This window comes from Phacochoerus africanus, chromosome 6 (genome assembly GCF_016906955.1).
Source record: "Phacochoerus africanus isolate WHEZ1 chromosome 6, ROS_Pafr_v1, whole genome shotgun sequence".
In the NCBI taxonomy this organism is placed as follows: Eukaryota; Metazoa; Chordata; class Mammalia; order Artiodactyla; family Suidae; genus Phacochoerus; species Phacochoerus africanus.
Window position 1 is genome coordinate 17,584,566 of NC_062549.1, and position 12,886 is coordinate 17,597,451.

Genomic DNA, 12,886 nt, shown 5'->3' on the forward strand with positions numbered 1-12,886 from the left:
ACCTACATCATAGCTCACCGCAACGCCAGATCCTTAACCTACTGAGCAAGGCCAGGCATGGAACCTGTGTATTCATGGATGCTAGTCAGGTTCGTTAACCACTGAGACATGATGGGAATGCCTTGAGGAATATTCTTAAGGGCTCAGCACATAGTCACTGCCCCTACAGCAAGACAGAGGTGCGCCGTCAGGCTGCACTGATTACTTGAGTCCACACACATTTATTCACTTATTTAAAAGGTATTTATTGGGTACCTACTATGTGCCCACAACTGATTGAGACACACAAGCCCCTATAGCCCTAGAAGGTACTTAGTGCTACCTAGGAAATCAAGCAGAGTCAGTGGAGACAGAGTGACAGGGAGTCAAGAGAAGGCAGGGTGGAGAGTGCCTTTAGAAGGAGTCATAAGCAAAGGCCTCTCCAAAGATGTCTCCTGTGGCCCGTGTCTGCAGCCTGTCCCAGAGGCTGACCTGACTCATTTGCGTTCACTTGAGCTTCTCCCAGATCCCAACAGAAGGACCCCTTCACAAAGGCTGTGGGAACTCAGTTCTTGCCACTGCACCAGGGCTGGCAGAGCAGCTGTAATTCTCTCTCATGCCCAACATTTGCTCTCTGATTAATACAGAAGGGACAAGGGGGAGGAAAAGGCTCTGATGCCCAACGGCCTGAATCCCGTTTTGGGGACACAAGCTAAGAGCAAGGCTTCTATCTGTTCTACTGGTAGAACCAGTGGAAAGTGAAGTGCCTTGTTAGTTGTTCAACAGGATTTTGGCTGTTGGCATTAAGAGCAGCACCGCCGTTGTGTAGATGGAACCACCAGTCGGATCCCTTAGAGACAACACCACTTCAGGTCCCTTTCAGCTGTACACACATGGAATGTATGTGAGCCCAGAAATCTCTGAGTAATGGCTAGTGTTGTATCTGTACCTGAGTACATAATATTTTTTTTCCCCATAACAACAGGAGAAGTTTTCAAAGTTGTTTTCTTTTCTTTCCTTGCACATCAGCCAGACACAAAAGGATGCTGCCTATTCTGCCATGAGGGTTCAAATCCATTCAGGAAATACTTACTGAGAATAGTCTAATCACCTGGCATTGTGGGCAAGTTACTTAAATACTCAGTCTCATTGCCCGAGATTACCAATATACTTAACACCTAAAGTTATAAAAATTAAATAGGGTCCTGTTCCTCAAGAAAACAAAACTTGCCCCAATGCCTGGAGCCTAGTAAATGAGGAATAAAGGTTAGCTGATCTAGCAGTGAAGACAATGATGATATTTATGACAAAGTCACATCTATCATTCAGCCAATAATTTCTGATTACCAACCATAAACCAGGTAGTGTCTTATGTCCTTAGGGCACATTAGTGAAAATAGAGTAATACATATAACATATAATCTACTGACTTTGTGGAGTTTACACTGAGATGCACCAAGTTCTTCTTCAACACTTGGTTTGGCCTAGAAGTCTGTGAAGACTAGTCCTTAGTGCATAATTGGCATCGAGTCCAAGAGCAATGTAAAAATCAATGACTAGGATAAAGTCTTTTACTAGACAAAAAATCCAAGTTTTATATTTTAAATACGTATGGAAGGTACATTTCTAAATCCTCATTCTATCTAGTAGTAAGCTCTCAGGATCTCGGATGGAACGAAACATATGTTCCAACTTAACAATGAAGCCATATGTCTGACAAGGAGAGTTTGCTTATGAAATAGAGTAGTTGAGTTGAGGATTCTCACACATATGGTACGTATATCTCCAATATCTCCCAGGGGAAATTATAAAGAAACCTATCCTGCGTGTCAGTCCCTGAGATCAATCCAGTCCCTCAGTAAAGCTGGTTCTGCATGTACCTTACCCTTTGGCCTGTGCTGAGATGCTGCATGTGTCGTGCTAGGCAACAGTGCAATACCTCGCAGAAATAGGAAACTTCTATAGCTACTGTATACTAGCAACGTTTCCTGGGTGCCAAAAGGACCTTCGGTAGACTCTTATGACGTTAAGAGGGTGTTCCCACCTCAGCAGCAGCCAGCAGATGCTGTGCTGTGCTATGTGTCCCTGAGTGCTGATAAAAGCAGGGAAAATGTGAATAATGGCAATGAATGGCAGGCCATTCTTTTGCTGCCTGTGGTATTTCTTCAAACTTAAGCAGAACACGTTTCTCCCAGGCAGAGTGCTTTAGGCCCCTTGAAAATTTTCACTCCTATGAGAATGACTCACATTTTGAAAAAGGATAAATTCCAAGTCTGGTGATCCCACCACCTTTAGGCATTGGTTACTTGTACACTCTAGGAGTTTTCAGCATCCAATCAACTGTTTTATTTTTTAAATTATTTTATTTATTTATTTATTTTGTCTTTTTGCCTTTTCTAGGGCCGCTCCGGTGGAGGTTCCCAGGCTAGGGGTCTAATCAGAGCTGTAGCCGCCGGCCTATTCCAGAGCCACAGCAACGCAGGATCCCAGCTGCGTCTTCGACCTACACCACAGCTCATGGCAATGCTGGAACCTTAACCCACTGAGCAAGGCCAGGGATCGAACCCACAACCTCGTGGTTCCTAGTCAGATTCGTTACCCATTGAGCCAAGACCGGAACCCCCAATCAGCTGTTTTAATTAACAAGGTATGCTTTTCTCTCTTGGCTTTCACTGAAAACTCAGCATTTCAGCATTCTCCCTCGGCTTCGCCTTTCTATTTGTGTCATGATTACTTTCATCAGGCCCACATGTTCCATACTACTGTGTCCTATATAAGTGCTAGAAGTAGAACACACATTTGTGGGGTTTTGTTTGTTTTTTAGCTTCTATGTTAGCTGATGCTTTAAACTGCATTATGTCTCTAATTTTTTTTTTCTTTTTCTAGCACATACCCATGGCATATCAAAGTTCCCAGGCCAGGGATCAAATACGAGCCAGAGCTGTGACCCACGCCACAGCTGCAGCAATGGGATCCTTAACCCACTGTGCCCGGCTGGGGATTGAGCCAGCATCACCATAGAGAAAAGTAGGATCATTAACCCACTGTGCCACAGCAGGAACTCCTGTGTCTCCAATGTTTAAAAACACTTTCACAAACACTTTGATTTTGCTCCTCACTGAAGCCCTGTGAAGGGTTATTAACAAGTGTTATCATCTCCATTTAACAAAGGAAAATAATATCCACAGGCTCATATCCTGGTTTCCAGCCTGTTTTGTATTACTTAGGTTGTAATTAATTACGGTGAACCAAACCCAAAATGCATAATGAGAACACAAACACAAAGTCAGAAGTCATTCCTTATTCACATGAGAGTCCAAGGCACATACTTCAGATTGCTGGCTGGGTCCCTTCCATGTGGGGGGGTTCAAGGACCAAACTCTGTCTATCTTTGGGTTCTCTAATCCCCTAGGACCTGTTGATATGTACATCAAGATTGTGGAAGGAAAAGAGACATTGCGGGAGACTCACCTTCTCCTTTAAAAGCCCTACTGGAAGTGGCTCATCCCAGATTTCCAGAGCCTAGAATGCCATGGCCACATCAAGCAGTCTGCTCAGAAGGAGTAGAAACATAGTTGGTGACTGGTTACATTAAGTTACCCTGAAGTATAATTAATGCATAGCCACTCAGGACCACCTCAGGGCCGAGAATGTGAATGAGGTCACTTAGAGGTGGGTGATGTGATAGCCACACAAATTAATGTCAGCCAGGATATTAATAGTTATTAATAGTTGTCCTATCACCCTTCAACTTTAAGTCTTCGTGTGGAATAGGAAAAGAAAAATAGCATAGTGAGCAAGAGAATTTGCAGAGATAGTTGCTTAGCTCAAGTTCCCACTGAAAATAAATTTACCTTGTTTTCAAAAGCTAGTCGAATTAAAGGTAAAGATTAAGTATTAATTACAGGCAAATATGACAAAAACCATGAAGCTGGTGTGAATGACTGAAGATGGGATTTCCCAATCATACCGATTACATTCCCCATTAGAGTTCATTCTTGGAAGAGGAGGAAAACAACAACAAAACAAAACTTCGGAGGGCAGGGAACTATGATACTGTGATTAATTATAATAAGAAATATATATAATATTTTTTTGTGTTTTTGCCATTTCTAGGGCCTCTCCCACGGCATATGGAAGTTCCCAGGCTAGGGGTCGAATCGGAGCTGTAGCCGCCTGCCTACGCCAGGACCACAGCAACGCAGGATCTGAGTTGCATCTGCAACCCACACCACAGCTCAAGGCAACACTGGATCCTTAACCCACTGAGCAAGGCCAGGGATCGAACCCGAAACCTCATGGTTCCTAGTTGGATTCATTAACCACTGCGCCACGACGGGAACTCCCAGAAATATATTTTTGATCTTTGTCCTACTTCTGGCACAGGGCTCCTAAAATCCTTGGCATTTCCTATAACATTAGAGATGTGTTTTGTTATGTTGACGAGATGGCTTTCGGAAAGCATCTAATGACGGGGCTGGTTGCCAGCGAAGCCAACCACGTGCTTAGAGGGTTGGAAATTCCTCTCCCACACTCAGACCTCTGGGAAAGAGAGAGAGGCTTGAGATTGCGTTTGATTGCCAATGGCTAGTGAGGTAATCAATCACTCCCAAAAGAGGAGTGTTCAGAGAGCTTCTGGGTTGGTGACCATGTGGAGACTTGGGTGCATTTAGAGACAACATGGACCCTCTGTTCATTTTCCCTCTATCTTGCCCTCTGCATCTCTCCAATATGGCAGTTCCTATACTAAACCAGTAATCTAGTTAGTAGATAAGTTTCCTGGTTCTGTGAGTATTCCTGATTGATGGCTGGGTCCCTTCCATGTGGAAATTTAAGGACCAAGCTCCCTCTATCTTTGGGCTGTGAAATGCCCTAGAACCTTGTTGATATGTACAGCAAGCCTGAGGAAAGAAAACAGGGATTGCAGGAGGTCTAGCCTATGTCTTTTAAAAGTCCCTCTTGGAAGTAGCCTATCTCTTTTTTTTTTTTTTTTTGTCTTTTTGCTATTTCTTGGGCCGCTCCCGCAGCATATGGAGTTTCCCAAGCTAGGGGTCAAATCGGAGCTGTAGCCACCGGCCTACGCCAGAGCCACAGCAACGCGGGATCCGAGCCACGTCTGCGACCTACACCACAGCTCATGGCAACGCCGGATCGTCAACCCACTGAGCAAGGGCAGGGACCGAACCCGCAACCTCATGGTTCCTAGTCGGATTCGTTAACCACTGCGCCACGACAGGAACTCTCTACCATATTTTTTAAACTCATGGCCACATCAATCAAAGGGGAAAAACACAACCTGTGAGCAGTCACACTCTTTCCCCCAACAGTAACGCATACCCACTCAGCATCACCTCAATGTATAGTAAAGCGGAGTAGAATTTGCCACCCCCAAATATGTCTCTCTGGCATAAAGATTATTTGAACTAAAGGCACTTAAAACCCAGCAGATTCAGGAAAAGCTCTTTGCTTCTTTCTCTATTACCTAAATTTGCTCTGGAAAGGGGGTTTAGACCAGGAAGAGTGCTTAACCAGAGACATCTTTTTGCGTAAGGAACTTATCTGCATTAACAGGGCAACTATTGTTTTCTAAATATCTCCTCCCTTCCGGTGAATGATTTTCCTCCCCTGTGCATCCCCAGACTCCTACCTGTAGCTCAGACTACTATATAAACCTCCAATAGGTGGCTGCCCTTTGAGCTTTCTATCTTTATGGGGTTCCTGCACACACTTGAAAGATTTTTACACCGTTAATAGCTCTCTTCACATTTAAATTGTTTAAATAGCCAAAGTACCTAGAAGGGAAGGAGGGAATAGTGTTCCTGTCTTAGACAGTTCTCCAGTCAACATACGTGTCCACCAGCTGGACACTGCTCACTCTGGGGCTGCCACAGCTGAGATCGTGGGACCTCTCACAAGAATCAAGAGAAGGTAAGAATTCGTTTCATGTCACTTTCCAGATCTCTGTCTGAAAGGTCTGGCGAAATAAGAATGGCGAGTGTTTCTTTCTCATTTTCCAAATTTAGATTAGCAGGAAAAATATCTTTGTGAATTAGTTTCTTAGGTATAGTGACTCAGGTCAAATTTTTGGTTATAGTACTCTCCCCCCCGCCCCGAGGACTTTCTGATTTTTTTTTATACTTTATCAAATGCTCTCTAATTTTACTTACTTATTTTCTTTTTTAAAAAAGTTATTGGAGTATTAGTTGATTACAACATTGTGTTAGTTTCAGGTGCACAACAAAGTGAATCAGATATACCATATATACCTACATATCTCCGTTCTTTTTCAGATTCTTTTCCCATATAGGTTATTACAGAATATTGAGTAGAGTTCCCCGTGCTGTACAGTAGCTCTTTGTTAGTAGTGCATATGTGTTAATCCTAACCTCCTAAGTTATCCCTTCCCTCGTTTCCTCTTTGATAATGGTAAGTTTGCTTTCCAGACCTGTGAGTCTATTTTTTGTTTGGTAAATAAGTTCATTTGTGTCATTTTTTTTAGATTCTACATATAAGTGATATCATAAGATATCTACCTTTGTCCGACTTACTTCACTTATGTGATAGATAATTTCTCGGTCCATTCATGTTGCTCCAAATGGCATTATTTCATTCTTTTTTATGGATGACTTCTATTCTGTTTTGTAAATGTACCACATCTTTATCCATTCATCTGTCAATGGACATTTAGGTTGCCTCCATGTCTTGGCTATTGTAAGTAATACTGCTGTGAACATTGGGGTGGATGTACCTTTTCGAATTAGAGTTTTCTCGGGATATGTGCCCACAGTGGGATCACTGGGTCATATTGTAATTGTATGTTTGTTTTTTAAAGAAACTTCCATACTGTTCTCCATAGAGGCTACACCAATTTACATTCCCACCAACCTCTTGTTTTCTTTTTTAAAAATTAAATTTAATTTTTTTATTACTCAATGAATTTATTACATTTATAGTTGTACAATGATCATCACAATCCAATTTTATCTTGTTTTCTATTGACCCCTTTCCTCCTAGAGACAGTCATTGTTTTCTTTTGTCTCTAGTTTATGTCATTTGTCATAAAGAGGAGACCCATAGGTCAGATTTCCCTTTAGTCTTGAGGACTTGGCTTTAGGACCAGTGAGAATATTTCCTCTGGTCTCTATCAGCCAGAAGGTATATGTGCTGACATGCCTTTGGTGGCCAGTTGATAGACTTGGGTTCTAGCACATGAACTCACAAACAGCATCATCTTTGTCTGATCATGTCAGCACTCAGGGGAGGTTTTCATAAGGGGTCCCAGTCCATCAGCGGCCTTTGTCATCTCAACCTTCATTGTCCTGTTAGCGCTAGAAAAGCCCATTCTAGTAGTACCTGCCTGGTGTGACAGGTTAGCAGATCTGTGACTGGAGGTGTCTTACCTTCTTACGGGAAATAGAAGCGACTGTTTCCGCTACAGCCTTCCTATTGCCTCTGACAACGAAGGTCTTTGTTTTCTTAGACTAATGCAGGGAATAAACTTTCTGGATCTTGTGGGTTCTGTATCTTTTGCATTCTCCTTTGGGATGCCTGTTACATCCATGGTTAAGCCATAAAAACACTTATTGGTTTGAACAGCTATTGAGATTGGTAGCTCCTACTCATCAATTCAATCCTTTGAACTGGCTATATTTACAAGAAAAGGGAGAGAGAGAGAGAGAATTCTCACCCTCAACAATTGTTTTATTTGTACTTATGGAAAAACCACGCTGAAAACTGGATGCAAAGGAGTATAACGGCCAACCCTGGGGACACCCTTAACCAGATAAAAGAACAAGAATTCTGCTAAGAACAAAAAGTAAGGTCCACATCTGACATAAATTCTCCGTCTCCCCCAATCCCTGTCCCTGACACTCCAGAAGATCCTTTGGCTTTCTGGGCCCCTGATTTAAATCACCTCCCTCAAAAATCCAGCCCCATCAAATTTCCTTAGATCCCAAAACTTTGGCAGCCTCCCCAGAAAATCCCTTACATATCCAGCTGCCTGTTTGGATTTCCCTTTCTTTAAAAGATTTACAGAGAGCCCTCTGGCCCAATCTCCAGGCCCAGGGTACACAGGTCACTCAAGCAAATAAATACAAAAACATTCAGAAAGTAAATGTATCAGAATCACCCTAGATGGGTGACAGGGCTCATTTAGCTCTTCCTTACAACTGCTCTTACTTTCCAGGTCTCTACCATCAGGCTTTGCTAATTTCAGGCTTCCTCATGTAATGTCATTTGCAAATGTATCCTGGACCCCCCACTGCAAGTAATTCATGTCCCCTGGGCAGCAGCAAATCTAAATTATAAAGCCCCTATACCTCCACTTTCAGAAAATTCTACCAACTTTAGGCAGGAATTAAAAAGACTAGTGGCCATTTATAATCTACTCCCAGGCACCTCACTGGACTGTTATGGGATGTTTTTCCCACGCATCATTATAGGAATCAGACAAGCTAGGTCCCCTGCTGAAAACAAAACAAAAACAACAAAACAAAACAAAACAAAGCAAACCTCATTGGGGAAACAGAAGACGAAAACATCTCCCAGATCCTCCCACAAATGACCAGAAAATGACCCATCCGGAAGCTGATATTCAAGGGCTGATAGATGAGGCTTTTGCCCCTAAGAAAAATGGTCTAAAGTTAAACTGTGCACTCACAAAGGAGAGCATTGGAAGGCCTTTGCAGAACACTTTATATAGATTTTTCAAAGGCATACTTCAATAAACCCTGAAGTTCCAGAACATAAACCTTTTAATTTCTATGCCAGTAGGAAAATTTCTCCCTGATACAAAAAGTCAAATTCAAAATAGTGTGGCTGGGTGGTCTGGTCAACCTCTAAACATCATAATGGAAGAAGCTACCCAGTTCTTTGAAGATAGTTTGTAGAAATGCAGGAGGAAAAATGAGTTAAAATGAACAAGTCTTATTAGCAGCTTTAGAGAAAGAAAAGCATAACTCTGGGAGCAACTCAAAAGTCTGCTCAGATTGTTTCCTATTTTCCTGCAGACTTTTGCAGATATTGTAAGGAAAAAAAAAAATCAAGACATTGAAAGTACAATTGTCCTGAACTTAAGAAAAAGATGGAAAATTTCAAAATATAATTATTCTAGCCCTCTGATAATAAACAAATATACCCTAAAACTCCTTGGATAAAACTTGGCACTTTCTCTGTGCTTTTGTGATATAGATTTTCTAGGACCCAAGATCCAAACATCTCCTATATTCTTGTAAATGTCCTTCCTCCCCTTTGTAGACTTAGTGACCTACCTCTTAGTTACCTTGGTATCTTATATAAGCCTCAATTACCTGGCTGCCTTTGGAGTCTTCATATCTTCGGAGGACTCCTATAAGTACATAATTAAATTTGTTTTTAATTTAACTGGTAATCTGTCTTACATCATTTTAATTGTTTACCCAACCAAAAACCCAGAAAAGAAGAAGGGAAAATTTTGTCTCCACTAGAATGATTATAGGGAATACAAGGTGAATGATGCCTCTTGGATCTGAGCAGTATGTTGAAAAAAGAAAACTGAGTAAATTTGAAGATGTAATTGGCTTTATTCAATGATTCAGTAATCAGACAGCATCCCACCTAACAAACAGAAAAGAGCTCCCATACTTGTACAAAATCGAAGGTTCTTATGGGCAGAAGAAGTTGGAAAAAGAATGTTTGTAGCAGAGAATGATTGTTTAAGGCAAGGGTCACCTTCGTTTGTTGTAAGGCTGAGGTCTATTACACCTTACTCCATTAGTGCTGACCAAATAACTCCAGAATGATTAGTCATGTTTCTTAGGCGAGGCTGAAGTTAGATTAGTCATTAAGTCTCAGTTTGCTGACATTAGGCTTAGCACAGGTGTTTCAATTTGAGGTGTGTGATTTCTTTTTAATAGACATGATGGCTACATAACTAGTAAGAACCAAGACAACAGTAGGTGCTACATGGACATTCAATGTGAAGTCTTAATGTGGAATAAGGAAATATAAAGAATATCCAGCAAAGGGTGTGGAGAAAAGGGAATCTCCTACACGGTTTGTGGGAATGTAAATTGGTATAATCACGATGGAAAACAGTAAGGAGGTAGCTCAGAAAACTAAATACAGAACTATCATGTGATCCAGCAATCCCATTCCTAGGCATATATCCAGACAAAACTTTCATTCAAAAAGATACATGCACCCCTACTATGTTCATTTCAGCACTATTCACTATAGCCAAGACATGGAAATAACCTAAATATCCATTGACATATGAATGGATTAGGAAGATGTGGCACATATACACCATGGAATACTACTCAGCCATAAAAAAGAATAAAATAATGCCGTTTGCAGCAACATGGATGGAACTAGAGATTTTCATACTAAGTGAAGTAAGTCAGAAAAAGAAAGACAGGCACCATATGACATCACTTACATGTGGAATCTAAAATATGGCACAAATGAACCTATCTACAGAACAGAAACAGGCTCACAGACATGGACGGCAGACGTGTGGTTGCCAAAGGGGACAGAGAGGGAGTGGAATGGACTGGGGAGTTTGGGGTTAATAGATGCAAATTATTATATTTAGAATGGATAAGCAATGAGGTCCTGCTCTATAACACAGGGAACTATACACAATCACTTGTCATAAGACATGATGAAAGATAATATGAGAAAAAGAGTGTGTGTGTGTGTGTGTGTGTGTGTGTGTGTATGACTGGGTGACCTCACTATACAGCAGAAATTGGCAGAACAATGTAAATCAACTATAATTAGGAAATGTGAAAAAAGAAAAACTAGCAAGAGATTTTGCAGATAATTACTTAGCCTAAGTTATCATTGAAAATAACTTTACTTAGCTATCAATACCTAGTTGAATTAAAGGAAAAAACTGAGTGTTAACTACATGTAATTACGATAAAACTCTGAAGTTGGTAGGAATGATTGAAGATGGAGACCCTGCATTTATGCTAATAATATCCCTCATTAGAGTTCATTCTTAGAAAAGGAGGAAAGTAAGCTTCAGTGGGGAGTAATGGAATACTATAATTTATAACAGGGAATATATATTTGGTCTTTGTCCCATTTCTGGTACAGAGTTCCTAAAACCCTTGGAATTTTCTAAGTGATAAGGACATCGGAGGTATCTTTGTTATGTTCACGAGACTTTTGGAAAGCACCTAAGGATGGAGGTTGTTTGTCAGTGGGGCCAACATGTGATTAGAGATCAAAATACCCAGTCCCATGCCCAGTCCTCTAGGTAGGGGAAAGGATCTGGAAATTGAGTTGCATTGCCAATGGCCAATGATGCAATCAATCATACCTATGGAATGAAGCCTCCATGAAGAACTTAAACAAGGAGAAGGCTTACAGAGTTTCGGGTTGCTGAACATATGGAAATTTGGGGAAAGTGCTGTGCTCACAGAAGGCATGGAAGCTCTGTGCCCTTTCCCCATACTTGGCCCTATGTGTTTCTTAATTTGGTTGCCACTAGTTATTTCATAAGAAACCAGTAGTCTACTGACTAAAAGGGCTTTTCTTTTATTTTCTTTTTTTGGTTATGTGAGCCAATCTAGCAGATTCATTGTACCCAAAAGAGGGTGGTGGAGACCTTGGATTTTTTTTTTTTTGCTTTTTTTTTTTTTTGCTTTTTAGGGCCTCACCCACGGCATATGGATGTTCCCAGGCTAGGGGTCAAATTGGAGCGGCAGCTGCCGGCCTACACCACAGCCACAGCAACATGGGATCCAAGCCATGTCTGCCGCCTACACCACAGGTGACAGCAATGCTGGATCCTTAACCCACTGAGTGAGGCTAGGGATCAAACCCCCAACCTCATGGTTCCTAGTCAGATTTGTTTCCGCTGCGCCATGACGGGAACTCTGAGACCTCTGATTTATAGACAGTTGGTCAAAAGTACAAGTAACAACTTGGGATTGCAACTGACATCTGACATGCTGGGGTGGGGGGCTGTCTTGTAGGACTGAAGACTTAACCCGCAGAATCAGATGCTATCTCTGGGAAGATAGAGTCAGAACTGAGTTAAATGGTAGGACACTTAGCTGGTGTGAGATGTGTTTGTTAGGTATGTGGGGGAAAACCCCTTTCTATACTCACTAGAATTGAGTCCAGGAAACCAAAAAGAAAGCCAAAAAAAAAACCCCAAACCAAAAAGCAAAAACTAAAAAGACTACCAGGCACCTCTTCTATGCTCAGCATTGGAGATGCTTTGGAAAATATAGAAAATACAATCTTCCTATACACTAATTGTCAAAACCTTATTCATGATAAACACAATCTGCAGAGAGGAGCACAAAACTGGCTATTATTAAGAACTGAAATTGTTTCAGGTCTAATGTGCTAATAAGTCTTTAAGAAGATGGATGACTCACCTGTTGAAATTAAGCTGCCGCTTCTTTTATTCATGATTTATTTCTACCAATGTTTATAGTGTGCTTATTCTTCCAGTAAGTGTTCCAGTAAGTTTTCTGATCCCCAGAACCTAACCAGCTGGTGTTAGTGATGGTGGATGGGGGATATAGGCATCTGAACAAAGAAATGCAATTCAGAGTTACAGGGGATTTGATGGATGTCTATGCAGGCATAAAGTATTTTTCATGTCAACAGAGCTTTTGGAAAGAATCAAAGCTAAACTCCCTCATTTAACAAATTTAAATAACAACAACAACAACTACTACTACTGCTAAGGCCCAGAGAGATAAAGCTATTCGTTCAAGGTCATTTGGTTAGCTGATGGAAGAGCTAGTCCTCGAATTCAGCTATCCTTATCTTTAACTTTAGCTGGCTGCATGGAAAAGGTGTGAGCTGAGGGATTTACATCAGAGGTGAAATGGAATTACACATGGGAAATTTAGCAAAACCTGTGCATTTTTCACTGGTCAATATTTGGGGTGAGGGA